Here is a 27,267-nt window from a genome sequence, read left to right as displayed (position 1 = left end):
GTCTGTGACTTTGTGGAAGTTCACCTATAAGAACCTCCAGCTGCAGCAATGCGAGGGGCCTGGGGATGCTCATTCGGTATCTTGGGAGAAGGGCCCTGAACGTCAGGTGTTCCAGCTGAAGGCCTGAACCACATGCTGCCCTGAGCAGGACAGCGTGGCCCCTCTCATCCTGTGGAGGCCCACGCCAGCTTGCCTCCCATGGATGTCTAGAATCATCTCCCAGTCCATCTCCTGCTGCAGGACACAGGTGGAACTCAGCACCTTGGGAGGGGGAGCTGCCTCCTTTGTGGGGTCTTGGTTGTAATTCCCATCACAGGAGGCAAAACATTCATGTGTGTGAATCTGCAGACAGGGATCCCACCACTTGCTCACATGCATTTTAATTGAGGAAGAATAGACTTCTCTTGCTAGAACTTCACACCTGAAATCTACACATATATTAAAATGACCAACATAAAGGCTTCCCTGGTAGCTCAGCTGGTAAAGAATCTGCCTGCAATGCAGGAGACATCAGTTCGATTCCTGGGTTGGGAAGATCCCCTGGAGAAGGGATAGTCTACCCACTCCAGTAATCATGGGCTTCCCTGGTGGTTCAGATGGTAAAGAATCCACCTGCAATGTGGGAGACCTGGACTTGATCCTTGGGTTGGGAAGATTCCCTGGAGGAGGGCATGGCAACCCACTCCTGTTTCCAATCTCCAGATTCTTTCCTGGAGAATCCCATGGACAGAGGAGCCTAGAGGGCTACAGTCCATGGGGTTGCAAAGAGTCAGACACGTCTGAGTGACTAAGCACAGCACACAATGCAAGGGAAAGCTGAGGGAGGAAACGAACAAGCTGCTTTACACGCTAGGGGAACAGGGGTTGCTGGGTGTGCCTGGTTGTGATGAGATCTGGCTGCCATCACTGACATGGGGTGAAAGCTGTCTGATGGCAGGACACACACCCTGCAGGATGTCCAGCTTGTTTCCGATAGGTGCACCTCTGTGGCTCCTTAAGTGACTGTGTGCCCACCTGCCGACTGTACCCCGGCTCCACCCTTCAGGCTGAGCTACACGGCCCTCTGTCCCATGTCCCTGGGGTCTCTGCGTAGATCGCTGATAGGATCTGAACAGAAATCCTGGTTCCTGCCCCGTTTCTGCCCCCAGATCCTCTGCCCGCTCAACTGCCCCTGCCGATGGCCACCTGCCCTCCATCCAGAAGTCCTCCCAGCTCCGCCTCCAGAAATCATAAGGAGCTCTGCTCTCCCCATCTCCACAGCTGTGGCGAGCCCTATTTCTAGTTGGACCATCTCTTCCCACTCACATCCTCTCCCGCAGTCTGTCCTAAGAGTCCAGAGCCACATCAGAAACCTCAGGTCACTTATCTCTCTTAGAATTTCCCAGTGAAACCAGAACAAGAGCATCAGGTCCATGCACGGTGCCACTCTTCCCCTGCCCCTCCCACCCCACCTAGGACCCCCCTCTTCTGCCTTCCTCTCTGCTGAGTCGTGGTCCCTGGGGACGTCCCCCCACTGGAAGGACCCACTGGAAGGACCACTCAAGGACCCTGCATCCCTGCTTTGGCTCAGCCAGGCTGTGGCCGCTAGCTGTTCCTGTGGCCTTATGTGGGGGGAGGGGGGAGGGGTGCGCAGGGGCCTCTTTCTAAGGGCACTAATCCCACCTTCATGACCTCTCACCTCCCACACAGGCTCCACCTGCACCTTGAGCATTAGGTTTTCAACACAGGAATTTTGGAGAGACACAAACATTCAGATCACAACCCTCTGTATCTACTAGTCAGAGTTCTCCAGAGAAACAGAGCTAACAGGCTACATCTGTATCTACCATTACCCTCTATTCATCCATCCATCTATTGAAAGAGGAGACTCATTATATGAATCGCTTTACACAATTATGAATACAGAGACATGCTACCACATGGCAACATGTTGCCAGCCCGAGGACCAGGAGCTCTGATGTCCAGGACAGAAGATGGGCGTCCAGTCGAGAAGAGAAAGAGGGAGAGACAGTTCAACCTTCCTCACCTGTCCGTTCCGTCTGAGCCTTAAGACTGAATGTCACCTCCCCACCCCACTCCCCAGTCCCGGGGAGGACAGGTCTTCCCCACTGAGTCCGTGGGTTCAATGCTGGTCTCCTCTGGACACGGCTTCAGCAGCCACACCCATTTGTGACATCTTATCAGTGCTCTGGCACTCCCTCAGCCCGGCCATGTGAACGCAAAACAACCACCGCAGCAACCAACAGCCTAGCTGTGGCAGAACTGTTAAGTGTGTACATGTGTTTTTCAACAGAATAAAATCCTTGTCCCTTTCCAGCTTGAATATACAAATGGCAAATCCACTTTCTGTGAAAATGTATTTAAGTGTAAGTTCTCTGGGGATAGGATTGGGTCTGCCTTCCCCAACATGGTCACACCTGGCCCTCACTGCAAGCCTGGCACTTACTGGATGTTCAGTAAATGGTGATCGGATGTAAGTCTGAAAGGTTCAGTGAGATTCTCCCCCGATCTCCCGACAGCAGGTCCACAGACACCCCTCGGGAAGGTACTATGACTCAAACCATTTGAGTGTTTTTCATTTATTTGGTTACTAAAATCACTGTCCTGATAATTGTAGTCTGTCTCCAGTTAAGGAAAACCTTTCAGAGGAAGTTTCAAAAGAAATCTGTCTGGAGAAGTGGATAAAAAAGATGTGGTACATATATCTTAATGCAATGGAATGTTACTCAGCCATTAAAAAGAATGAAATACTGCGTCAACATGGACGAACCTAGAGATTGTCATGCTGAGTGAAGTACGTCAGACAGGGAAAAATATTGTAAGACATCCCTTAAATGTGGAATCTAAAAAGAAATGATACAAATGAACTTACAAAATGGAAACAGACTCAGAGAACTAACTTATGGTTGCAGGGGGGCAGAGGGGAAGGGATAGTTTGGGAGTTTGGGATGGACATGTCCACACTGCTGTATTTAAAACAGATAACCAACAAGGTCCTACTGCAGGGCCTGGGGCACCCTTCTCGGTTTCACATGGTGGCCTGGATGGGAGGGGAGTTTGGGGGAGAATGGATGCATGTACATGTATGGCTGAATTCTTTTGCTGTCCACCTGAAACTATCACAACACTGTTAATCAGCTGTACCCTAACACAAAAAGAACAACAACAACAAACCCCGTCTGTCCCGGATTGTGTGTGAATCTGATCTACTCAGATCCTTTAACCACCCCATGTCAAAGGGACCACACATCTTGTTATAGGTCTTCAAAAGAATATTCTAGAACCTGTTTCAGGTCACCTGTCCTGAGGTTACTGCATTGATAACCATGGTTCTTCAAGTTTCACCTGACATTACATTTTGAGGGTACTTGTATTAACCTCAATAAAACACAAGTTGAAATCTCTAAAAGACGCTACTTAAAGTTCACATGGACTCAACTATTTTTAAAGTATCAGGTAAAATGCTTATATATTGTTTTCTTTAAGAGACTCAAAAGTTCGCTACAAGTGGCTCTAATATTTTCACAGCAATAAATACCTTCACCAGAAACATGCCTATTTGAGCACGTTATCTTAAAATGTTTCAGCTGTGTTTGAATTTTGACATAATTTTGTTTTCTAGAGATAAAAATCCAGTGTCAGGGTGGGGCCGTGGTTTACCCAGTTCAACAGCAAATTGTTTTCATACCCTTTGTCAGAAGGGTTGAGCCAATACCCCATGCTCTGTATCCTAGTCACCCCTCTTTTCAGAAAAACTGCCCTGAGCATCTCCATTTTCTTGTAGTCTTGCCATGACATTCGCTCACTAACCTGAGAAAGTGACTTGGTTTTCAGGGATTAAACACCCCGCATGAAAAGAGCCTCAAGGCAGTACTTTACCGGAAACTATAAAGTGTGAAAAACTTGTTATGGCTCAAAACCCAGGGTTTCTTTTGAGCGTTACTGTGTTTTCCTGGAGAAAATACTTCCGCTTGTGTTGCCAGAGGCGTTTGTGATCTAGGGCAAGTTAGAGGGAGGGTTTCCGGCGTGGTGTTGGGACTAGTGGCGCTCCTCTGGAGTACATCAAATCAAGGATAATCCATCCCGTCCAGCTGGCCCCGTGGGAACCTCCCGGCCCGCGGCTTCCGTTGCTCTGCGGAGTTGCACTGACCCTGAGACACACCTGGGTCGCGCGGTACAATACACGGCAGACGTTATTGCTTCCTTCGGCGTTTCCTCTGGAAGGCTGATTACAATGAGCCCCTGGCGTCGTGACAGCAGAGGCCGTTCCAGAGAAATTCCATGTTCACTTTGGGACTTCCGGGCTTTTCTGGCTTCAGCTTCCGGTGCACAAGGGTGGTAGACGTCACGTCCGAGTGTGGGTGTGACACAAATCTGCCTATCTGGGTTTTCAAAGAAAGCAAGTAAAAGTAACTTGAAGACTTGGGCCCTCCGAGGCTGACGCGGCGGCCCAGAGCAACGCGACACGGAGAGTCCAAGGGAGACGTGCCCTGGAGTGGACTCGGGCGTCCTCGAGCACTTCCGGGAAGGAGCGCGACGGGGCCACGTGTGGTAAGCACGCAGCCATGGACACAGGGGCGCGGAGCAGGGGTGCCCTGAGTCCCGCTGCCCTGCGCCCGTGGGAGGTGCCGTATTTGAAGCAGGGCTGCAGACCACAAGCTGAAAGGCCCACTTCTTGTAGACTTTCCACAGTGGTCCCCAGGGAGGTGGGACAGCCCAGCTTTTGAGGGCACGACAGCACCAGGGTAGCGCCCCGCACTCTGACACATTCCGCATGCCTGGCTCCTAGGCCCTGACGCCTGCTTGTCCCTGTTTTCTCAGAGCCCTCCTGGACGGCTCTGAGTTGGGATGTGATGATGAGAAGGCTGGTGCTCCTCTCTGCTGTGACTCCCAGGGCAGAGGGCGCCCTGCACCCCATGTGTGGGGTGTGTATTTTGGCTCTTTCGGGGTGAGTCCTGCTACCAGAGATGAACTTGCACACACTGACGCCGCCCTGCTGTGCTCGGCCTGTGCTCATTCAGGCACTCTGCCTCGAGGACACACGTGTTTAAGAAAAGAAAGGTACATGTGAACAGAGAGGAAGCTCCCTCACTTCCTTAGGCGTCCCCGTCTTTGGGAGGTGCGCATCCTGTGAGCACAGAGTACATGCTGGGAGCTGTGCTGTGCGCTAGGCTTCTCTCTACAGGACGCGTCTTGAGGCTGTTCCATCCACATGCCACAAAGAGAGGATGAGGTCTGAGAGTTAGATACTGTGTCTTCACAATGATCAGGCTAAAATGTTGCAAATTGTGTGGAATTTATTAAACTTGCACAGCGATTTACAGGGTAAATCTCTAGTGGCATTGGTCCATTTGACTGATTTTTATTGAAGCATAGTTGATGTGCAGTAATATGATATGTTACAGGTATACAATACAGTGATTCATAGTTTATTGGCTGTCTTCCCCATGTTGTACAGTATATCCTTGTAGCTTATTTTATCCCTTCAGGGGATCTTCTCAACCCGAGGATCGAACCCACACCTCCTTCATTGGCAGCTGGGTTCTTTACCACTGAGCCACCGGGGAGCCCTGTTTTGGCACGATATCTAACATCTATTAAATATTAATACATAATGAGTGTCAGCTTTTAAATTTCCCTGAAGATGTCCACAGCTCTCTTACTATGGTGTGTGTGATTTTGTACCAAAAAGGACAACGTTTGCCACTGAGTTTCCAAATAGGGACAATGGATGGATGAGCTGGATGAACTTCTACTGGCCACTTAGTATTTGGAGCTCCTGCACCTCACGGGTGGAGTGAGATAGCTCAGGGTTCCAGGGGTTCATTGTCTCTCAGTATTAAACTGCCTTAAACATAAAATCTCACACTTGTCCATAGTCAAATCTATCTCCCTCTCTTTCACCAACTCAGAAAACCAACCAAACTCCCCATCTCTTCCTGTCTCAAAAGGAAAACCCAGGGTAGCTTAGTGTTCTTTGCATGATGGAAATGTCACAGCGCACATCCTCCTGCAAAGTGCTCACTGCAGCCTCAGAGTCTTGCATTTCCGGCGGTGTCTTGAGGGAACACTACTGCCTCATGCTCCATCCTGTATCACAGATCGAGCCCTGGCTGCCTACCTCCAAACCAGTTCACTATCTGTGGAACGGATGCTCTAAACCCACCATTCACACTGGCTGCTTTTCAGCAAAATTGGCCAACAGTTTGCTGGTCCAATTAAAACAAAACAACACACACACACACAAAAACAAAGAAGTGAAAGCCAAAATATCACCCTTGTTTTTCTAAACTGCAGTCTAGACTTTTGAAGGTCTGAGTAAATTTATGTTCAGTTTTGTACCCCTCAAAGAGAAGATAATCAGGCACAGTTTAGTATTATTGAAGTTTCACTATCATGTTTCTCTTAATAATTAATGTATAAAGTACTCAAGAATTCAACTTGCTCACAAAAAATTGTGACTCTTGATTTATAGTCTGAGGTATAATCATGGAACCTTCTTATGAATGAGGTCATACTGCCAATTAAAAAAAGGTAGCTAACCGCTTGCTAATTTGAGCCTTGAGTTTCTTTAAATTACTAATGTGATGGGAAAAATCTGACCAAACAAGTCACAAAAGAGAAAATCAAAAGACTGATAAACATTTCTAAATACAGTTAATATTCAAAGAATGCAGATAAAAATGAATTTACTTTTTAATCTATCAAATTAATCAGTTCAGTTCAGTTTAGTCACTCAGTCATGTCTGACTCTTTGCGACCCCATGGACTGTGGCACGCTAGGCCTCCCATCCATCACCAACTCCCAGAGTTTACCCAAACCCATGTCCATCGAGCTGGTGATGCCACCCAACCATCTCATCCTCTGTTGTTCCCTTCTCTTCCTGCCCTCAATCTTTCCCAGCATCAGGGTCTTTTCAAATGAGTCAGTTCTCCACATCATATGGCCAAAGTATTGGAGTTTCAGCTTCAACATCAGTCCTTCCAATGAACACCCAGGACTGATCTCCTTTAGCATGGACTGGTTGGATCTCCTTGCAGTCCAAGGGACTCTCAAGAGTCTTCTCCAACACCACAGTTCAAAAACATCCATTCTTTGGCGCTCAGCTTTGTTTATAGTCCAACTCTCACATCCATATATGACTACTGGAAAAACCATAGCCTTGACGAGATGGACCTTTGTTGACAAAGTAATGTCTCTGCTTTTTAAATATGCTGTCTAGGTTGGTCATAAATTTCCTTCCAAGGAGTAAGCGTCTTTTAATTTCATGGCTGCAATTTGACAGAAAAGTCACTTTTGCTTTAATTCCACATTTGGCTTTCCCTGTGTCCTGAAAGGCTTTATTATATTTTGTCCAAGATGATAAAGCTAAAGTAACTAAGATATTTGAGGCTGAGGAAGCTCAGGTGACTTGGTTATGGGAATTCTCTCTGGTGAGTGGTGTGATTGGAATACTTAGCACTTTTCTTTGTTTTCTACCCTGCTGAAGATTCTGTGGTTTGACATTGACTTAGACATAGGATTGATGCTTTTGAATTGTGGTGCTGGAGAAGCCTCTTAAGAGTCCCTTGGACTGCAAGGAGATCCAACCAGTCAATCCAAAAGGAAATCAGCCCTGAATATTTATTGGGAGGACTGATGCTGAAGTTGAAGCTCCAACACTTTGGCCACCTGATGCGAAGAGCTGACTCATTGGAAAAGACCCCGATGCTGGGAGAGATTGAAGGCAGGAGGAGAAAGGGGCCGACAGAGGATGGGATGGTTGGATGGCATCACTGACTCAATGGACGTGAACTTCAGCAAACTCCAGGAGACAGTGGAGGACAGAGGAGGCTTGCAGGCTGCAATCTATGGGGTCTCAAAGAGATGGACATGACTTACCAGATAACAACCAGTGACAACAGACAGAGCATACTGGGCTAGTACTGACACATCCCTTTTGGGTTAGTATTGTTCCCGGGGACCTCCCTCCCTTTCTCTTTTATGATCACTGCCCTTTTTCCAAGCCTTCACGAATCCCAGCTCCACATTTACGCTGGACATTGAACAGGATATTTTGGACCAGGGAAAGGTACCATGCTTTTAGAAAAAATTGGGGGCTTTAATCCCCAATGTTTTGCATTGGCTCTGGTTAAGTTATATAATTACTCTGATTTTTCTCTATTTATGAGATGTTTACCCAAGAATATTGGGAGGAATAAATGTATGAAACAGTTTTGTAAATAGTATAATTCTAAATACATGGGTTATTATCAGCATCGTGATCACCTTCTTCATTTGGGGGATAGAATTGCTATGTGTTTTGCCAAATGCCACTAAAAAAATAAGATATTTAGAAACTTCTTGGTTTTCTGAGGGTTAGTGAGTTGGTTTTTAAGTTCCAACTCTCATTTTTTCCCTTGAACAAATGACCACAAATGTCTAATAGGTACCTTCTCTTAAACTGAATAACCATTTGATGCATATCTTTGGTTTTTCATCTCTCACCAGAATATTGAAATAAATTGTGGGATATATTTTTCCCTAGAAATAGGATACTTCATTTAAAAAAAATTGTTGGGGGAAATCTTAATAAGAGGGAAAGATTGGACTGGGTTCAAAATGTCAAGATTCTGTAGTACTAGATATTTGAAAAATCCATGGGAATAAGGACAGACAAGGTCAACTAGTCAAGCAGTTGATTTAAAAAAATGATGTTTATCTAATTGACATTATCATCTCAAACACACATTTAGCTATATAAACTGTTAGCTTGAATCTGTGTTTTGAGACTGTACAAACACTTACAGAGAAGCATCTGATTTTAAAAAATGGTTTGCACACCCACCAGGATGAACATCTGTTTTCCATTGACTTGCTCTCTGCTTTTGGCTTAGAATGCTGTAACATTGACTTTTTAAAAAGAAGTGTGATATTACAATCACTTACAAGTATTACAGGAATATCTTTGCAAAAGAAAATAAACTCACTCAAAAAGCATAGAATGTGGCAGTTTAATTAAACAGTAGGTGGCATTCATGTGGTTTAAATCATCAGGTGGGTGTTTTTTCCTGGGATAGTTATTTTCTCCTCAAGCTTAAATGGTAACTTTCATTTTATTTACCAACTTCCCCAGATTGTATTTAAATAGTTAACTACAAGAACACAAATATTTAAGATAATTTTTAAGAATCTTTAAAACAACCAACATGGAGGAAATTGTTTTATAGTGATTTCACTAGACCTTTATTATCCTGTATTGTTTCTTAGGACTCTCTGCCACAGAGCTCTCCCCTTAGACTTTTGCGAGGTTTCCTCTCTCCTACAGCGACTCCCAACTGGGACCACCCACTGGATAACACCCAGGCCATTTCAATCAGACCCTCTGGGGCGGGGGACACACTGAGCCTCTTCTGAGACTCATGCTCAGGCTCTCTCTTTAGAGCAAATGAATCACTGGGAAGAACTTACGTCTTCAAAAATCATCTCAAACAATCGCTTTTTCCCTCTGGATACACCAGAAAACGAAGTATAAAAAACAAGATCTGCCGAGAGCATTAGAGCTTTCCCTGTTTTCCTTTTTTCTCTCCTGCGTCAGAAGGAAATGATTCCTTTCCCCTTTTTCCATCTGATGAGAGCAGAGAAACAGCTCTTTCCCTTTGAATCTGAGCAACAATAGTAAGTATTAGCACTTAGGGACTGAACTCTCACCTCTTCTTTCATCTTTCAGAATGTCTCATCAATGGCTGCAAGGGAGATACGTGTGTCTCTTTAGTTTTGTTGTGCATCAAGCCCTGGTGTACTTGGTCTAGTAGACAGCAGGTGCTCAAGAAGAAATAGTAGGTTCAGGGAAGAAGTTTCTGGGCACTCTGAGGGCCCCACACTCTCCAAGTCCTCACCACAGTGTCTCTTGCTCTTCTAGAATAGGGGCTGCTAAGCTTGCTATTAATACATATATTTACATAACAATTATTTTAGCTTAAAAAGCTGATTTTGTGAGCTTTTGCGTGTGTGTGCACTCATGTGCACACACACACAGCCCACTTGGTTTTCACAATAATCCCAGGCACATTTACCAGAGGTAAGGTTAGCCTTTCTGTTTCATGAGTGGGGGAACCGGTTCAGAAAGGCTGAAGGACAGTGCAGAAAAGCAGTGCAGAACCGGTGCAGAAAAGCTCGCGGACACCAGCTCGAGGTGCGTGTAGGTGGGTATCTGTCCTCCCCTACCCACCACACCTATGACTCCCCGCAGGGTGAGGGCCTGTGGTCAGATCTGCAGCTGGCCCAGGGTGGCAGAATCAGAACTCTAAAATATCTCTGCAGCTTGGAATGACAGCCAAGAAAACCCCAAATGTGGAATTTAATGGGGAAGAAGATAAGGTCTTCAGTTTAAATTATGAAACCATATTCAGACGTGCAGCTCTGGGGGGTGGGGGCAGGGGGGCCTAGCCCGTTCACGTGAACTAAATGTACGACTATGAGATAAGCACGAGACGGACAGAAACACTTAGTGCAAAGTTGGGTGGCTTTCATAGCACTGATGGGAGGAGAGGTCTTTCCCGGAGCTAAGAAGAATACCATGTTCTTCTCTGAGCTGGAGGGAAGCCATCAGAATGGCACACTCTGCTTGAGCCACCATATTTGAGAGGACAGTGACCAGACTGGTGCTTGTTCGAAGAAGGCTGAGTACTGTCACCCTGCATCAGCTGGCACCCTCAAATCCCAGGTCCTCCTGGACCACCCCTCCTACCCCAGCACCTATGGAAAGTTTAATGGCCTTAAGAACAGCTGTGAGTTCACAGGGGCTGAATGCTGCCTGTCACTTCTGGCTCTAAGCTCTTGCCTCTTTGGAGTCGAATCCTAGGGTCCCACCGTGCTCTTCCTAGTCTTTCTGCAGAACCCGTGAACTTGACTTCTGGTTTTGATTTCCTCAGAGTCCCACTTGTAAGAGGCTCTTCAGTGCTAAGAGATGTTACTGATAGTTTGGGGAGACAAGGAGGGTTGATGGAGCAAGAGCAGTAGGAATTTTAAACTGAAAACCAGACATCCCCTTCTTAGGATGCTTTACTTGCCGGCCTGCCTCTGGGAACTCCTCCGTCTGCTAATGTGCTCTCAGGCTCCCTGCTCTGGGCTCCCGGCACTTCCCCTCCTCTCCTGTGGGACTCCACATGTTTCTCCCATCACGGCACATGGCGGCCCACTGTCCTCCAGCCTGGCTCCCCAGCTCAGCCTGCCAACCTGTGCACATTCGAAGCTGTTTCCACGCGCTCTGCAGTTCTAAAGCATCCTTCCCCCAACCCTTCCAACTCTCCCAGGCAGGAGCCATTCTCTATAGAATGGACATGGACATTGAAGTAGCATTTTATTCCTCTGCTAAACCAGGAAAATGAAGGGTTTGAAAATGGCGGCTTCCTAATTCATACTTTTAACTTATTTCAAGCAATTAGCTCATTTCAAATTGCAGTGTGTGGGAGCATTCCCCTTTCCCCATTGTAATTCCCCCTTCCCCATTGTAACCATGTATGAATAGAAACTGTTCTTCATTTTGAAGATGGAAAATGTATCTTAAGTAAACTCAGTTGTTCTGTCATTATAAATGAATACTGGGGGTTACAGCAATGCAATCAAAGAACAGTGCAAAGGCGTACTAATGGGATGGAGCTGGGGCAGCTGAGAGAACAGGATTCACAAAAGGCTTTGGATGGCTTGGAGAGGAAGGTGGCCATGAGCTTGATACAGTTTGCTTCCTCTGACCTGGAGGAAGCAGAAGAGAGAGAAACTTGACAACCTTGAACTCAATTAAAAGAAAGTAAAGAAGATAGTCATTTACGGCTAGGTGCTCAGGCTTTAGACTCTAGGAAAGGAATCTGAGTTTTGGAAACCAGAGAGGGTGAAAATGAAAAGAAACAACTCCTGGGGGAGATAGTCAGAGCTGCGGGTTGTTTCTGGAAACCACCGCTTGCTTCCGTTTCACAGCCTAACTGTCCGAGGCCTGGACAGCCCCATCTGGAACAGCAGACTTGCATTTTTCCTGATGACACTGGCCTCTGCTGGGCTGGATGGTGGTGGTGGTGTGTTTGTGCCCTAAGAGAACTGGAGATGTGAAGTTGCCCTGGCCCCCCAGCATGGGGAAGCCTGAGCAGCGCTGATGTGTCAGTTGAGAACTCAAGTCCTTGCAGCATCAGCCGTGATGCACATGTGCAGATTTGGGGTCTGTCCCAAGGCTGGAAAGGTTGGAGGGCGCCTTGGTGTGGTGTGTGTATGGCCGGGTGGAAGGACGCCCTTCAAACCAGGGCTCACGCTCTAAGGATGGGTGTTGTAGGTGTCATGAACAAGGACTCTGAAAACCACATGTTAGCTCTAGGATAGGACTCTGATTTTGTTGTTGGAAATGCTCATCTGAATAAAGGCAGAAAAGCAAAACTAGAGGAAAAAAGTAAAAGTTGGAAGAGCAGATACATTGATGAAGCTTAATTCCTGCTGATTCACTGGAAAAGACAGACTCATTGCAAAAACCTCTGATGCTGGGAAAGATTGAGGCCAGGAGGAGAAGGGGGTGACAGAAGATGAGATGGTTGGATGGCATCACCAACTCCGATAGACCTGAGTTTGAGCAAACTCCAGGAGATATCAAAGGACAGGGAAGTCTGGTGTGCTGCAGTCCGTGGGGTCACAAAGAGTAGGAGACAACTTAGCGACTGAACAACAACAACAAATCCCTGGTGAATTAAGAACTGCACCCTAAGTAACAATGAGTCTGCATAGCTGCATAAATGCTGCTGTGCATTTGTACCACATTTTCCACTGTTTTCAGTATAAATGTCATTGAAATGAACACACTCATTAAGGGGGAGACTGTGTCATGGGTTTTGCCTCCAGGGAGTTGGGACACAGAGACAACTACAGACTACACCAGGAGTCAACAGTTTCCACAACAAGGACAGTCCTTTCACAAAAATGCAACAGGGGAGGAGGGTTGGGTGGGGAGAGGAGCAGGGCCAAAGAAAAACTCCAGCTCCATGCTTTGGAGTCCAGATTATTCTGGTGCCAAAGGCCTTCAAAAGCGAAGGCCAATGAAAAAAACAAAGATCATGGCATCTGGTCCCATCACTTCATGGCAAATAGATGGGAAAACAATGGAAACAGTGACAGACTTTATTTCCTTGTGCTCCAAAATCACTGTGGACAGTGACTGCATCCACAAAATTAAAAGACACTAGCTCCATGGAAGAAAAGCTATGACAAACCTTAGCATATTAAAAAGCAGAGACATTACTTTGCCAACAAAGGTCCATATAGTTAAAGCTATGGTTTTTTCAGTAGTCATGGATGTGAGAGTCGGACAATAAAAAAGGCTGAGTGGTGAAGAATTGATGCCTTTGAGCTATTGTGTTGGAGAAGACTCTTGAGAGTCCCTTGACTGTAAGGAGATCAAACCAGTCAATCCTAAAGGAAATCAATCCTGAATATTCATTGGAGGGACTGATGCTGAAACTCCAATACTCTGGACACCTTATGCAATGAGCTGACTCGTGGGAAAAGACTCTGATGCTGGGAAAGATTAAGAGCAGGAGGAGGAGATGGGAGCAACAGAGGACAAGATGGTGGGATGGCATCACTGATGGCCAGGAGCAAACTCTGGGAAATGGTGAGGGACAGGGAAACCTGGCATGCTGCACTTCCTGGGGTCGCAAAGAGTCGGACAAGACTGAGCAACCGAACCACAACAGCCTTCATGCCCCTGCAGGAAGCTCCTCCCACCAGCAGGAAGCTCCTCCCACCAGCAGGAAGCTCCTCCCACCACGACCAGCCCCTCCCCCATGGAAGCTCCGAGAAGTGAGGACACAGGCCCACGCGCTGTTCCCCGTGCCACTGAGCCAGGGAAGGACTTCTTCCCTTCAATACTAAGAAGTCATTAAAAGGTAAAAGAATCAGAGAAGGGAGAATGTGAAGAAAACGCAAACATACCTGCTCTTCTCTTGAAAATGCTGGAAAATGCACAAACCCAGGAAGGCCTGGAACGCGTTCTAACTTGTCCGTGTGTCTTTAGCCCCAGGGCGGAAGGTCACCGGTCAGGCCGTGCCCCGCACAGGAAGTGGGGCGGGGCGTGGGGAGAGCGGAACCCCTGCGCTGAGAGCCTGCTGCCCGTGTGGACTCTGAGGCGCGCCTGCCGTTCATCCCCAGCCCCGCCGGCACGTGCACGGCTGCTGGCTGCTGAGGCCCCGGCCTGGACAGCCCCTTCGGGCCCTGACTGCGGGAGGCCTGTGGGCCTGCCGGGGCGTCTGCGAAGCAGGAACGCCTCAGGCGCCCGTTCTCGCCCTGGAAGGGCCTGGTTGTGACGGCGTCAGGAGAAGTGCGCTTCTTCAGGGTTAGGGTCCCTGCGGTGCAGGATGGTTTCCTCCACACAGGATGGAGACCCCGAGTACATGCAGCCTGTTTAGTTGGAAAGAATAGGCAGGAGCTCGGGAAGGACGCCCGAGGGCCAGTGTCCCGTCACTTAGCTCTCCATGGAGGCCGTGAAAGAGTTTCCCTGACCCCTTAGACTGCGACAGTGGAACCTAGACTGTCTCATTTCCCAGCTGACACGTGGGGACAAGTTCCTTACTTCTCTGAGCCTCGGTTTCCCTCATTTGTAAAGTGGGACAGCACAGCTGTTGTGCAAGTTAAATGTGACAAATAAGGTCAGTAGAATTCGTCTCCGCTTCAGTAGGGCCTTAGCAGGCTTAAGACATAAACCCCAAATGTCAATTCTGGAAGCTCTTAATAACTTCGGCGCACATTATACATTTAGCTAGATCTTCGGGAAAGGTCTGTTTCTTATAGCCCTAAGATGAGAATTTTTCGGTGAGAGTGGCGGTGGCTTACATTAGGAAGATTTTTCCCTAAAGGACTGGGATTATTCCAAAAATATCCCTGGTGTAACTTGACATTCAATAGAAACTAAGATTTGTTTCATGTTCACCTTCATGTGACAGCCTCTGTTCTGCAGATGAGAACAAGCTGTGACAGGACAGTGCAGGTAGGACTGACACACGGGCCATTTCAAAGACTGTCTAGAGCTAAAATTAAGTTCATAATTTTAAAATGTATTTGACCTGAACTGTGAATGTCATGACTTTTTTTCTTTGTGAAACCTTCAGGTTCTCTTTGTAGACTCACCTTTTCATTTTAAAGGCAAGGGTTTTAAAACATTTGACTGTATTCGAGGTAGGAAAGAGGGAGTGGATTGTCAACGGACTCAGAAAAATTGGTTCTGTGCTTCTAATCAGGAGGCATATTTCACAGTTGTGTACATTATCCACAGTCATTCTCATTTTGCTTCAACTTACATATTTCTTTATCTTAATACTGTACTTAAGTAAATATTTCACTAAGTATTTACTTATAAAGCCTATATATTAGAGCAATTCAAACAAAAAATAACATCTAGCTTTGATATTGCCACTCTCATGTGTTAAAACATGGAAGGAAAAAAAAAAAAACATGGAAGGGATCCAAGAATATAAAATATCTCTCGCAGAAAGTATCTTGAACAGTTAATCTCACTTTAAGGGGATTTCTGACAATAGAAACAGGTTATGCATGGATGTGGCAATAAGCATAAATTATGCTGAACTGGTTTCTAAAGAAAACAAAGTTTTCCCCTGTGTGAACCGTCACCCATTTTTGAAGCTTTGAAATAAGTAGATAACATTTTCTCTCTCATTTTCATCTGCCTTTGTAGTTTGACTCTGAGCCAGGAATTGAAGCAGATGTACTGGGCTCTTGCGAAAAAGCTTGTTCCCACAAGATTGCCAGCCAAATTCTGCAGACTCAAGATGTTTCAAGAGTTTGGGTAATCATCACAATTTTTGGACTCCTATCTGAGGTGAGTTTGAAATGCCAAACCTTGAGGGTCTCAATATTTGTGTCAGTATGATTCAGTTGGAGGTATTTCTGTTCTTGGCTGGTTGACAGAAGATAATTATGAGGTTTCTTAATTGGAAATATAAGGCAATACATGTTGGTTTATAGAGCATTCCAGCAAAACAATTTGCTCCGTATCCAGATGAGCATAAAGCAAATTGACACATTCCCAGAACTGCTAAGTGAAAATTAAATGTAGAAGAATTGTTTCAGTGTTTGAAAACATTTTATCCGTTGATGGAGTCAAACATTTGTTGTCGCAGCAAACGTGTTAAGGGCTGTAGGTGCTGGTCTCAAATGCTCCTTCTGTTCTGCCTTCTCACCTAAACAGCACAAAAAAATTCCAGAGGCATCTCATTTTAAGAAATGTCTGCAGTAAGGACAGTTTGTAGATGCGAGCCTCTAGGAAATGTTTGTCAACGCTAAGCATTTTAGAAGCTAATACAGGGAGGTGATAATGGGAGAGGGAATCAGATGGGAAGTTTCCACCTTAAATGCCAAGAGTGCTTGGCGCAAGGCTTCCTGCAACCTGGCAGGGGTGGGGAGAAAAGTCTCTGTAGCCAGTGGTTTCCTTTTGTTTTGCTGAAAGGGCAAAGGGCATTCATTGGGTTAAAGGATAAACTGAAGTCAGGGGTGTTCTGTGAGAGAAGCAGGAGAGTAAGCGCATTGGAGAAATTCAATGATTGAACGTAATACTCCAAGAAAGAGGAGCAGAAAACCTCTTCCCTTAAGACCCAGGGCAATTCTACCTCACTCTCCTTTTATGAAGGCGTGTCAGGAGAGACTCACAAACAACCTGGATGAAGGGAAGTCTTTAACTGACCCTGAGGTGCTTGGAGTCCTTTTTGTTGTCATCTAGTCACTCAGTCTTGTCTGACTCTTTGCTATCCCATGGACTGCAGCACACCAGACTTCCCTATCCTCCTCTGTCTCCTGAAGTTTGCTCAAACTCATGTCCATTGAGTCAGTGATGCCATCCAACCATTTCATCCTCTGTCGTCCCCTACTCCTCCTGCCTTCATCAGGGTCTTTTCCAATGAGTCAGCTCTTTTGCATCAGGTGGCCAAAGTATTGGAGCTTCAGCTTCAGCCTCAGTCCTTCTAGTGAATATTCAGGTTGATTTCCTTTAGGACTGACTAGTTTGATCTCCTTGCTGTCCAAGGGACTCTCAAGAGCGTTTTCAAGCACCACAGTTCAAAAGCATCAATTCTTTGGCGATTAACCTTCTTTATGGTCCAGCTCTCACATCTGTGCATGACCATTGGAAAACCATAGCTTTGAATATACGGACCTTTGTCAGTAAAGTGATGTCTCTGCTTTTTAATACCCTGTCTAGGTTGGTCAAAGCTCTTCTTCCAAGGAGCAAGTCTTGCAAGTCTTGTAAATTACACACATGCTGCTCATGGGATTATTTATGGGGTGATGCACTGGTTATGTTTTTCTATAGAAAAAACATGAGCCTGGACTGTGGGCTGAGTCCACTGCCTGCTCTGTCACCTCCTTAACTCACATTCTCTGAGACCAGTTTTTGGACATTTATCTTTCATCTGTAGTCTCCCACTTTGCAGGCAGATTCTTTATTATCTGAGCCACCAGGGAAGCCCTCATGGGCTTACCATGTTTTTAAGAATAGTGGCTAAAACAACAAGGTCCTATTGTAGAACACAGGGAACTATATTTAATATCCTGGGATAAACCACAGTGGAAAGGAATATAAAAAAGAATGTATATGTGTATAGCTGAATTGCTTTGCTATTTAGCAGAAATTAACCAACATTGTAAATCAACTATACTTCAGTTAAAGAAAAGGATAATGGCTGAAAGTACTCAATGACTATTTTGCAGATTTTGATACAGATCATAAGGGAAGATTATTTGTCAGGTAGTTGCAGGATGACTATAATCCCTTTGTTTGCCTAACCTTGCTGAGTTTCTCCAGTGGGGATGAGCAGCACTTGGATGTCCCACCCGGTTGTCCCTCACTTTCCTGCCTCCAGTGTTGGGGTGTTTACACTATGTGCCACAAACATCTTCTCTCCGTTGTGATGACACACTGCAGCGTGATATATGCACACACTCCAACATCCCCCCCACCCCACCCCCACCTCCTGAGAACCCTTGGCCTATGACAGGAAGTTTAGTTTCCTGACTCTCAATTATTCCAGAAAGTAAGTAGCAGCTCAGATAGTAGGAGGAGAACCCAGTGAAGACTCAAGAAATCTAGACTGAAGTGTTAATACTGAATTTTTTGGAAAAAGTCATTAAATTCTTTGAACCTTAGTTTATCGATCTGTTAAATTGTAATAGACTTTCCTAGCTAAGAAATCCTTATTAAAAATCAAGAGCTCTTATGTACATTAAAATACTTTAAAAAATATTTAAAAATCTCCATAGGGAAATAGTATTATGAATATTTCTCAGCAGTCTTTATTTTAAGGCAATGAAATAGATGACAATTAGCAGGAAAAAACCATTATGTTTTAGACACTGTTCTAGGGGCTCTAGAGGGTTAAAAGGAGCATAAAGCATGGATCATATACTCCAGAGTTAGTCACTCAGTCTTGTCTGACTCTTTGTGACCCCATGGAATGTAGCCTACCAGGCTCCTCTGTCCATGGAATTTCCCAGGCAAGAATACTGGAGTAGGTAGCCATTCCCTTCTCCAAGGGCTCTTCCCAACCCAAGGATCAAACCCAGCTCTCCTGCATTGCAGGCAGATTCTTTACCATCTGAGCCACCAGGAATGGAATATACTCTAGAGGGAAGAATAAATGTGTATGATCTAAAAATGACAACACAGGGATAGTAAATGATTAGCACCAGACATGTGATGTTAGCAACACATACTAGAGACATTTAGAAGAGAAAACGTGTTCAATGAAAATAGGAAAACCTAAAAACTATGAAGGAACCACCTCTCTTGTTACATTGTTTGAGAGACACAGTTGTCTTTTATCATAATACAAATAGAACAGTGTCGGTCTTCTCCATGTGAATTTTTTATAGATTGTAGATCTTGGGAATATAAGTGATTAACACTGCCCTTTATGGGAAGCACTAAGCGGGTGACCACTTACAAGAGGAGGACAGAGGAGGGCTGAGAGGACCCCAGGCTGCAGTTCCAGTGTCCTCTGACCCTTGCTGCCCCTCTCTGGTTCTGGTCCTCTCCTGCTGCCTTTGGTCCCTGGGTCCTGCACTAGGGGGCCGGGCACCCTCGGATGTGGTCTGACCTCAGCCAGGAGCCCTGGAGACCCACCCTCAGGGTCTGCCTCAAACTGAAAGTCTAGTGAGTGTGTAGGCCAGAAAAAGGTTTCTTACCCTTGTCTGTCTTAAGATGGTCATAGACCCTCAGTCCTGAAGAGACGCCCACATTCAGACAGCCTGATGAACCATGCAATATATTACGTAAGACTATTTGTTGTTGTTCAGTCACCCAATTGTGTCCAACTCTGCGATCCCATGGACTGCAGCACACCAGGCCTCCCTGTCCCTCACCATCTCCCGGAGTTTGCCCAAGTTCATGTCCATTGCAGTGGTGATGCTATCCAGTCATCTCTTATACCCTCTTCTCCTTCTGCCCTCAATCTTTCCCAGCATCAGGGTCTTTTCCAATGAGTTGGCTGTTCAAATCAGGTGACCAAAATATTGGAGCTTCAGTTTCAGCATCAGTCCTTCCAATGAGTATTCAGGGTTGATTTCCTTTAGGATTGACTGGTTTGATCTTCTTGCTGTCCAAGGGATTCTCAAGGGTCTTCCCTAGCACTACAGTTCAAAGGCATCAATTCTTTGGCATTCTGCTTTCTTTACCATCCAGCTCTCACAACTGTACATGACCACTAGAAAGACCATAGCCTTGAGTATATGGACCTTTGTCAGCAATGTGATGTCCTTATCTTTCATCACACTGTCTAGGTTTGGCATCGCTTTGCTGCCAGGAAGCAATCTTATGATTTCATGGCTACAGTCACCATCCACAGTGATCTTAGAGCCCAAGAAGAGGAAATCTGTCACTGCTTTCACATTTTCCCCTTCTACCTGCCATGAAGTGATGGGGCCTGATGCCATGATCTTAGTTTTTTTAATATTTAATTTTAAGCCAGCCTTTTGACTCTCTTCCTTCACCCCCATCAAGAGGCTCTTTAGGTCCTCTCTGCTTTCTGCCATTAGAGTGGTATCATCCACATATCTGAGGTTGTTGATGTTTCTCCTGGCAACCTTGATTCCAGCTTGTAACTCATCCAGCCCAGCATTTCTCATGATGTGCTCAATGTATAAGTTAAATAAACAGGATGGCAGCAGACATCCCTGTCAAACTCCTTTCTCAATCCTGAACCAGTCAGCTGTTCCATACAGAGTCCTAACTGTTGCTTCTTGACTCGCATACAGGTTTCTCAGGAGACAGGTAAGACAATCTGGTATTTCTATCTGTTTAAGAGCTTTCCACAGTTTGCTGTGATCCATACAGTCAAAGGCTTTAGTGTAGTCAATGAAACAGAGGTAGATGCTTTTCTGAAATTCTCTTGCTTTCTCTATGATCCAGCGAATGTTGGATATTTAATCTCTGGTTCCTCTGCCTTTTCTAAACCCAGACTGGACATCTGGAAGTTCTTGGTTTGCATAATGCTGAAGCCTAGCATGCAAGACTTTAAGCATGACCTTACTAGAATGGGAGATGAGTACAATAGTCTGATGGTTAGCACCTTCTTTGGTACTACCCTTCTTGGGAATTGGGATAAGGATTGACCTCTTCTAGTCTTGTGACCACTGCTGGGTCTTCCAGATTTGTGGACACATTGAGTGCAGCACTTCAATAGCATCATTTTTTAGGGTTTTAAATAGCTCTGCTGGAATTCCATTGCATCCACTAGCTTTATTGATAGCAGTGCTTCCTAAAGCCCACTTGACTTCACACTCCAGAATGTCTGGCTCTGGGTGACTGACTACGCTGTCGTGTTTATCTGGGTCATTAAGATCTTTTTTGTTCAGTTATTGCATGTATTCTTTCCATCTTTTCTTAATCTTCTTGATCTTGATACTTCTACTAGGTCTCTACTGTTTCTGTCCTCTGTTGTGCCCATCTTTGGATGAAATGCTCCCTTGATATTTTCAACTTTCCTGAAGAGATCTCTAGTTGTTTTCCTTCTGTGTTTCCCTCTGTTTCTCTGCATTGTTGAGTGAAGACGGCCATCTTGTCTCTCCTTGTTACTCTCTGAAACTCTGTGTTTAGTTGAGTCAAAGATGATTTGACTATCCACATATTTATTCATCTGAAATTTCTCATTGTCTGGGGCCAAAACTTGCATTTATACTCTTCCTTTTGATGTGGCAAAGCCTTCCCCACTGTTGAAAATGCCTGTCTTTAGCTGTGACATCAAACTCCCCAGACTCTTCCCCTCTGACATCTCCTGGCACTAGCCCCTGGGCCCTGAGCAGGGGGGCTTCCCCTGGGGCTCAGGCACCACACTCTGTTGGTCTGCCCTCCACCCAGGGCCCAGCTGGCATGCACCGGACACCCTTCCCAGCTCCCGCCTCCATGTCAGACCAGGGAAGACCTTTCAGGAGAATGCTGTCTCTGGAGCTCAAAGTCAAGGTAGACATCTGATGGCCTTTTCGAGAGACCTTATTCTTAGTTTCAGTGACTCACCAGATCATCACACATGTTTCTGAAATGTTCTTTGCATATGGCCTCTCCTTTCTTTTGCTCTAGATTTTTTCTCCCTTCGCTTCTTTCTGGCAACTTTCGTAATGACCTTCTAATTGATTTAACAGCCTCAAGTCTCTCCCCAGCAATTAATTCTATTCACTGCTGCCAGGGTTAATGTTTTCTTTTAAAATAATTGAATTAAAAGGTAATAAAAGATTGTTGTAAAAATTAGAACAACAGCAGGATAGAAGGGAAAAAGTGAGCCTCCTCTTATTCCCCGAGTTCCCGCAGGTCTGATGGATATTCTTCCAGACCTTGCTCTAAGACACGTGCACAGAAACATGGTTGCCCTCAGGGCTCTGTGCTTCTGTGAAAGGTTGGGTGTTAGTCCAAGCCTTCCTTTGGGTAGCTCATTTTGATTCTTTAGAAGCCTTTAGAATTTTCTTTTCATCTTGAGATTTCCTTCAGAGCTCTGTAAGTCTTGTAAGATTTATTCTGCCCCAGGTGTCTGGAGACGTCTGCATTTCTTCAACAAAGACCAATTTTCTTCTATTATTTCTCTTAGTGTTTTCCTTCCCTGCATCTTCTGATTTCTCCTTATCCAACTGGATGGACTGTGGCCCCATGACTCTCCCTGGAGTTAATATCCTTTTGTCTGTATTTATCATCTCTTTTTCTTTGTGATACACATTCTCAAAACCTGCATCATTTTTCCTTTCTTATGAGATAATTAGTCTTCTCTGATTATTTGGACCACCCACTGAAATGTCTATTTCCATAATTCTATTTCAGATGTCACTATGTCCCATTCTTTTTTCCCCTGAAGGATGCATTTTTATCTTACTAATGATCTATCTCCTTATTGGTAACTAGGAGTACAAAAAAATCTTGAAATTTTTCTTAAGCTACCTTGGCCGCTTCTTGGGATCAGCCCTGTTTGTTCATGGTGATGAGCGAGAAGCAAAGTTGTTTCATGTTATTTAGTTTCTTGCAATACATGGCGATTCTCGCAGTGTTAGATCATACAGTGAGTCAAGACCCAGGACGGCTGGTATGAGTAATGCACTGTGTTACCCGGTAGCAGACGAGACCTGGTTTCCTGTGGGCTCTCTGCAGTAAGAGCAGGGCTATGGGGGGGAGGTTCCCATGGAAGATACCCTACCTCACCCTCAACACGTCAAGGCAGGAAGGAATTCCCCCAGGGATGGAGTGCCTTCCCGGTGGACATGCCGTCAGGAGTGCAGCTGTCACTGTTGCCCGGATGGCCTGCAGGGATCCCTCTTCTCGTTCCGGGCCCAACATGTCTATGCAGACAGTGTTGTGTCAGCACTAAGTTGAGGAAGGACTTTCCAGCAGCGTTCTTCATTGTTTGGCGAGTTTTCCGAACGTGTGGCCTGTTCTTTTGGTTCATCTCTAGCCTTCATGTGGGGAGGCTCTTAGGCCACTGGTGGTCAGAAGGTAGGGGATTTACCACCGAGAGTCACACCCTCATGACTCCCCACCTGTGCTCCAGGTCAGCAGGTGGCACTGTGTCATCACTGTGCTCGAGGGGGAGTGACATCCACACCCGGCTTTCTCTCCAGAGAGCTGGTGTGCATGCATGCTCAGTCGTGTCCAGTTCTTTGTTACCCCATGGACTGTAGCCAGGCTAGTCTGTCCATGGGATTCTCCAGACAAGAATACTGGATTGGGTTGTTGTTCCCTCCTCCAGGGGATCTTCCCAACCCAGGGATCGAGTTCTAACCTCTTATGTCTCCTGCATTGGCAGATGGGTTCTTTACCTCTGTGCCACCTGGGAAGCCCCCAGAGACCTGGAGGCAACATTTAGTCTAGTAACTGTTCAAACAAGGTAATCATAAGGCCCTTGGTCTAACTACCAATTTTGGATTCATCACCATCAGTTTAAAAATTATATCTAGTCCTTTTAAGCAATGTTACTTGTTATTCTAAAACAGTCTTGTTACCAAATACATTAACAAGTAGTAGAAAAAGAAAAGTCATCACACAGTCCCCTAATTGTACACATTTATACATATACACATATTTGTACATATAAAATCAATAAATTTCCCTGCTGTAAGGAAACACTAATAATAAAGCATCTTATTTTTTATTGCTCATGCCTTGAATTAGGAGTATGGATAAGAAAGAGACTATTTAAATACAAATATTATATATAATAATTATTATATAATTATGTAATATATATAATATATATTTAAATATAAAGAATATAATATTTTATAGTTTATATAAGAATTTCTTCCAGGAAGAGAATTCTTAGTTGGAAATATCTAGATGTCAGATATCCAGAAAAGACCAAAACTGTGATTCAAAGTGATGCATGCAGTCAAATGTCCACAGTTTACAACAGGTAAGACCTGGAAGCAACCTAAGTGCTCATGGGCAGATGAATGGATAAAGAAGATATGGTACATACACAGTGGAATATTACTCAACCACAAAAAAGAATGAAATTATGCCATTTGCAGCAACATGAATGGACCTAGAGGTGACCATATTGAATGAAGTCAGATAGAAAAAGACAAATACCATATGATGATACTTCTACACGGAATCGAGAAAAAGATACAAATGAACTTATTTACAAAAACAGAAATAAACTCATAGACATAGGAAACAAAGTCATGCTACCAAAGGGGTAAAGCAGGGGGAAGGATAAATTGGGAATTTGGGATTAACAGATGCAAATTACCATGTATAAAGTAGATAAACAATGAGGATTTACAATCTAGCATGGGGAGTTATAGTCAATATCTTGTAGTAATCTATAATGGGAAAGAATCTGAAAAAGACTGGATGTATGTATACATATAATGAATCACTTTGCTGTACATCTGAAACTAACTAACTGACTAACAACTAATAGTTGTGTGTTGTAACACATAGTTGTAAATTAACTATGCTTCAATTTTAAAAAAGATGGTGCCAAAACTTCAGAGGAGGAGAATGTGATCCCGACTATTGGAGGAAAACAAGTCAGTACCCAAGCGAGAAGGGGAGGCCGAGCAGGGGGTCGGAGAGGCCAGAGCAGGATGGGGAGGGCCCAGGAAGTTCTGTGATGTCATTTCATCCCCAGGTTATTTGCTCTCTTAGCTCACATATACTGTGGTGTTCTGGTGATCTCGCATCTGTTTCACAATACCTTCTGTGAAGATGATCAAGCCCGTGAAGGAAAACATTCTAAATGTGGAACCTGGGGAAATGCTGAATTCCCACATCAGAGTCCCTGGGAGCAGCACAGAAGCCTCAGGTGCAGGGAGTGAGGAGAGACGTGGAGGCAACCCTAGGGCATGTTCTGGCCAGAGAGGGAGATAATCATATATCTCTTGAGAGGCAAGAACCCACAATTACAGCTAGCAGTGCTGTCTGTCTCCTGAAAGTCCAGGCTTCCTGGATGATGAACCAAGTCCTGTACCTCAGACACTCAACAGAACTTGACCCTCAGGGCATGTTTATAAATGTTCATCTCCTGAAAAGCACATTCCTAATCCATGCGACAGACCTTCAATAACAGCATGAGAGTGGAAGGCCACTGGGCCATTTGCTACGAGACATTTATTTACTGAGAAGGTTGAGATTATTGGTTAAGATACTGGGCTCCCAGTCTTTGAGATCTTAGCTAGCTGTCCTCTGTTGCTGACTGCAGTTGATAAGTTGTATGTGTGTCAGTCGCTCAGTCGTGTCCGATTCTTTGCAACCTCGTGGATGGCAGCTTGCCAGGCTTCTCTATCCATGGAATTCTCCAGGCAAGAATACTGGAGTGGGTTGCCATTTCCTTCTCCAGGGGATCTTCCCAACCCAGGGATAGAACTTGGTTTCCTGCATTGCAGGCAGATTGTTTACCATCTGAGCCACCAGGGAAGCCCAGTCGATAAGTTAGCATTAACTGTTACTTTTCCATTTCTGTAGAATTAAATTCATCTACTCTTCTGGAGAGTAAATCGTCACCCAAGATTTCATTAGATTCTTCCAAAGTGGACTTATTCTTACCAGAACCTGAGGACCACAGCAGCTGCTGAAATAAAAATATTTTTTAAAATGGGTGATAAGCATGAAAGTGAAAGTCGCTCAGTGTGTCCAACTCTTTGCGACCCGATAGAATTCTCCAGGCCAGAATACTGGAGTGGGTAGCCTTTCCCATCTTCAGGAGATCTTCCCAACCCAGGCCTCCTGTTTTGCAGGCGGATTCTTTATCAGCTGAGTCACAAGGGAACCCCAAGAATACTGGAGTAGATAGACTATCCCTTCTCCATCGGATCTTCCTGAACCAGGAATCAAACCGGGGTCTCCTGCATTGCAGGTGGATTCTTTACAAACTGAGCTATGAGGGAAGACCTACTTTGAAAAGTACACTGTATGAAAGCCAGTCTTCTTTAAAATGAAAATAAACATCTGGGCCAATATTTTAGGTAAAGAAGATATATATCTTGCTTTGATTTCTTTAAAGATTTATTTCATTTATTTAATATGGCTTTCATTTTGGAAAACAAAATTGTCAGTACTCAGTCATTTCTTTGATAATTATTCGACCTAAAATCTCTCCCACCTCCTTCAGTTTTGTGATTGTCTTTGTCCTCTGAGACCTTCCATCAGAGAAGCTGTGGTTGACCTAGACCTCAGGTAGCTTTTAAACATGAAATGTCTCAACTTTTTTCACATTAAATAATTCTTTGGCTTTAATAAATCAGAGGCAAGTTGAAGTAGCAACTTGCCAGGTAAATTTTCTGGAGGGGAAAACTTGCTGTGTCCTCTACTTGAACAGGCTGAGAGATGACGTCTTGGTCACTTGAGGACTTACCTGCGGTGGCCAAGTCCTCAAGTGGAAGAAGGTAACAAATGGTTGCTTTCAGCCACTGAGTTTTGGGGTGGTTTGTCATGCCCCATTAGGTGTACAAAACAGCACTTCAAATATTCAATACATAAACCACCAAGGATTAGCAAGGCTGCCGAACTGCCAGCTTTTGGCCTTGGTAACCCCAAATACACCATTAACCAGCTCTCTGTGTGATTATTCACCTCCTCCAGCCTCAGTTTCCCCCCATGTGAGATGCTGGTGCAGTACTTGTGAACCCACCCCAGGGAGCTCTCGTGGGGTCTGGAAGAGAGAATGTATATACAGTCCTTGGAGGAATATCAGGCATAAATAATGCTCAGTTCCATGCTCCTCATTATTTTGCTGATTGACAGTTGATATAACATGACATAAATGACAGAGAATCCACGAATGACATAAAATGTATTTTGCACCTTCACATCAATGTGATTCTTTTACCAAATAATAGAATTGGAGTGGAAGTTTCATTAAAAAGTCTAAAACAGTGAGACGTGATAGGGAGCAAAGAGCTGGAAAAATCACTTCTGAGCCATGAGTGGCCCAGAATTCACCTAAGCAATCTCAGGGTACAGGGTTTCAGGACCTGTTCATGCTGCCGTATCTGGGTTAGAGGACTATGGATCACCTTCTAAGAGTGGAATGGGCCGTCAGAAGGAGCACGCGTCACTGTGGTCCCAGCTAGGAGGAGAGGACACACCACATCCCAGGTAACAGGAGGGTTTCGTGAAAGGATGGATCCACAGGCGTCAGCGTTTCAGGAAACCCCAGGGCTGCCTGCAGGGAGGAGGGCTCCGAGACCAGGCACACACCATTACCTTGAGGGGGCCTTCACTGGATGGAGCCTAAGCTCGTGGGGAGGGAGCCAGGGGTCTAAGGACC

At 45.1% G+C, this 27,267-nt stretch overlaps 1 protein-coding gene and 1 long non-coding RNA gene across 5 annotated transcripts in view; one reads left to right on the top strand and one right to left on the bottom strand.

Annotated features, from left to right (window-relative positions):
• Positions 1 to 27,267, bottom strand: part of PALLD (palladin, cytoskeletal associated protein) — a 373,189-nt gene that overhangs the window by 304,844 nt on the left and 41,078 nt on the right. The gene's annotated exons all lie outside the window — the stretch shown is intronic.
• Positions 4,536 to 25,566, top strand: LOC136148641 (uncharacterized). Its single transcript, XR_010659535.1, has 3 exons — positions 4,536 to 4,551; positions 15,705 to 15,848; positions 25,464 to 25,566. It is a non-coding gene; the product is annotated as an uncharacterized lncRNA (long non-coding RNA).

The sequence above is a fragment of the Muntiacus reevesi genome, chromosome 17 (assembly GCF_963930625.1).
Source record: "Muntiacus reevesi chromosome 17, mMunRee1.1, whole genome shotgun sequence".
NCBI classification, from domain to species: domain Eukaryota; kingdom Metazoa; phylum Chordata; class Mammalia; order Artiodactyla; family Cervidae; genus Muntiacus; species Muntiacus reevesi.
This window is presented reverse-complemented; position numbering and strand designations above follow the sequence as displayed.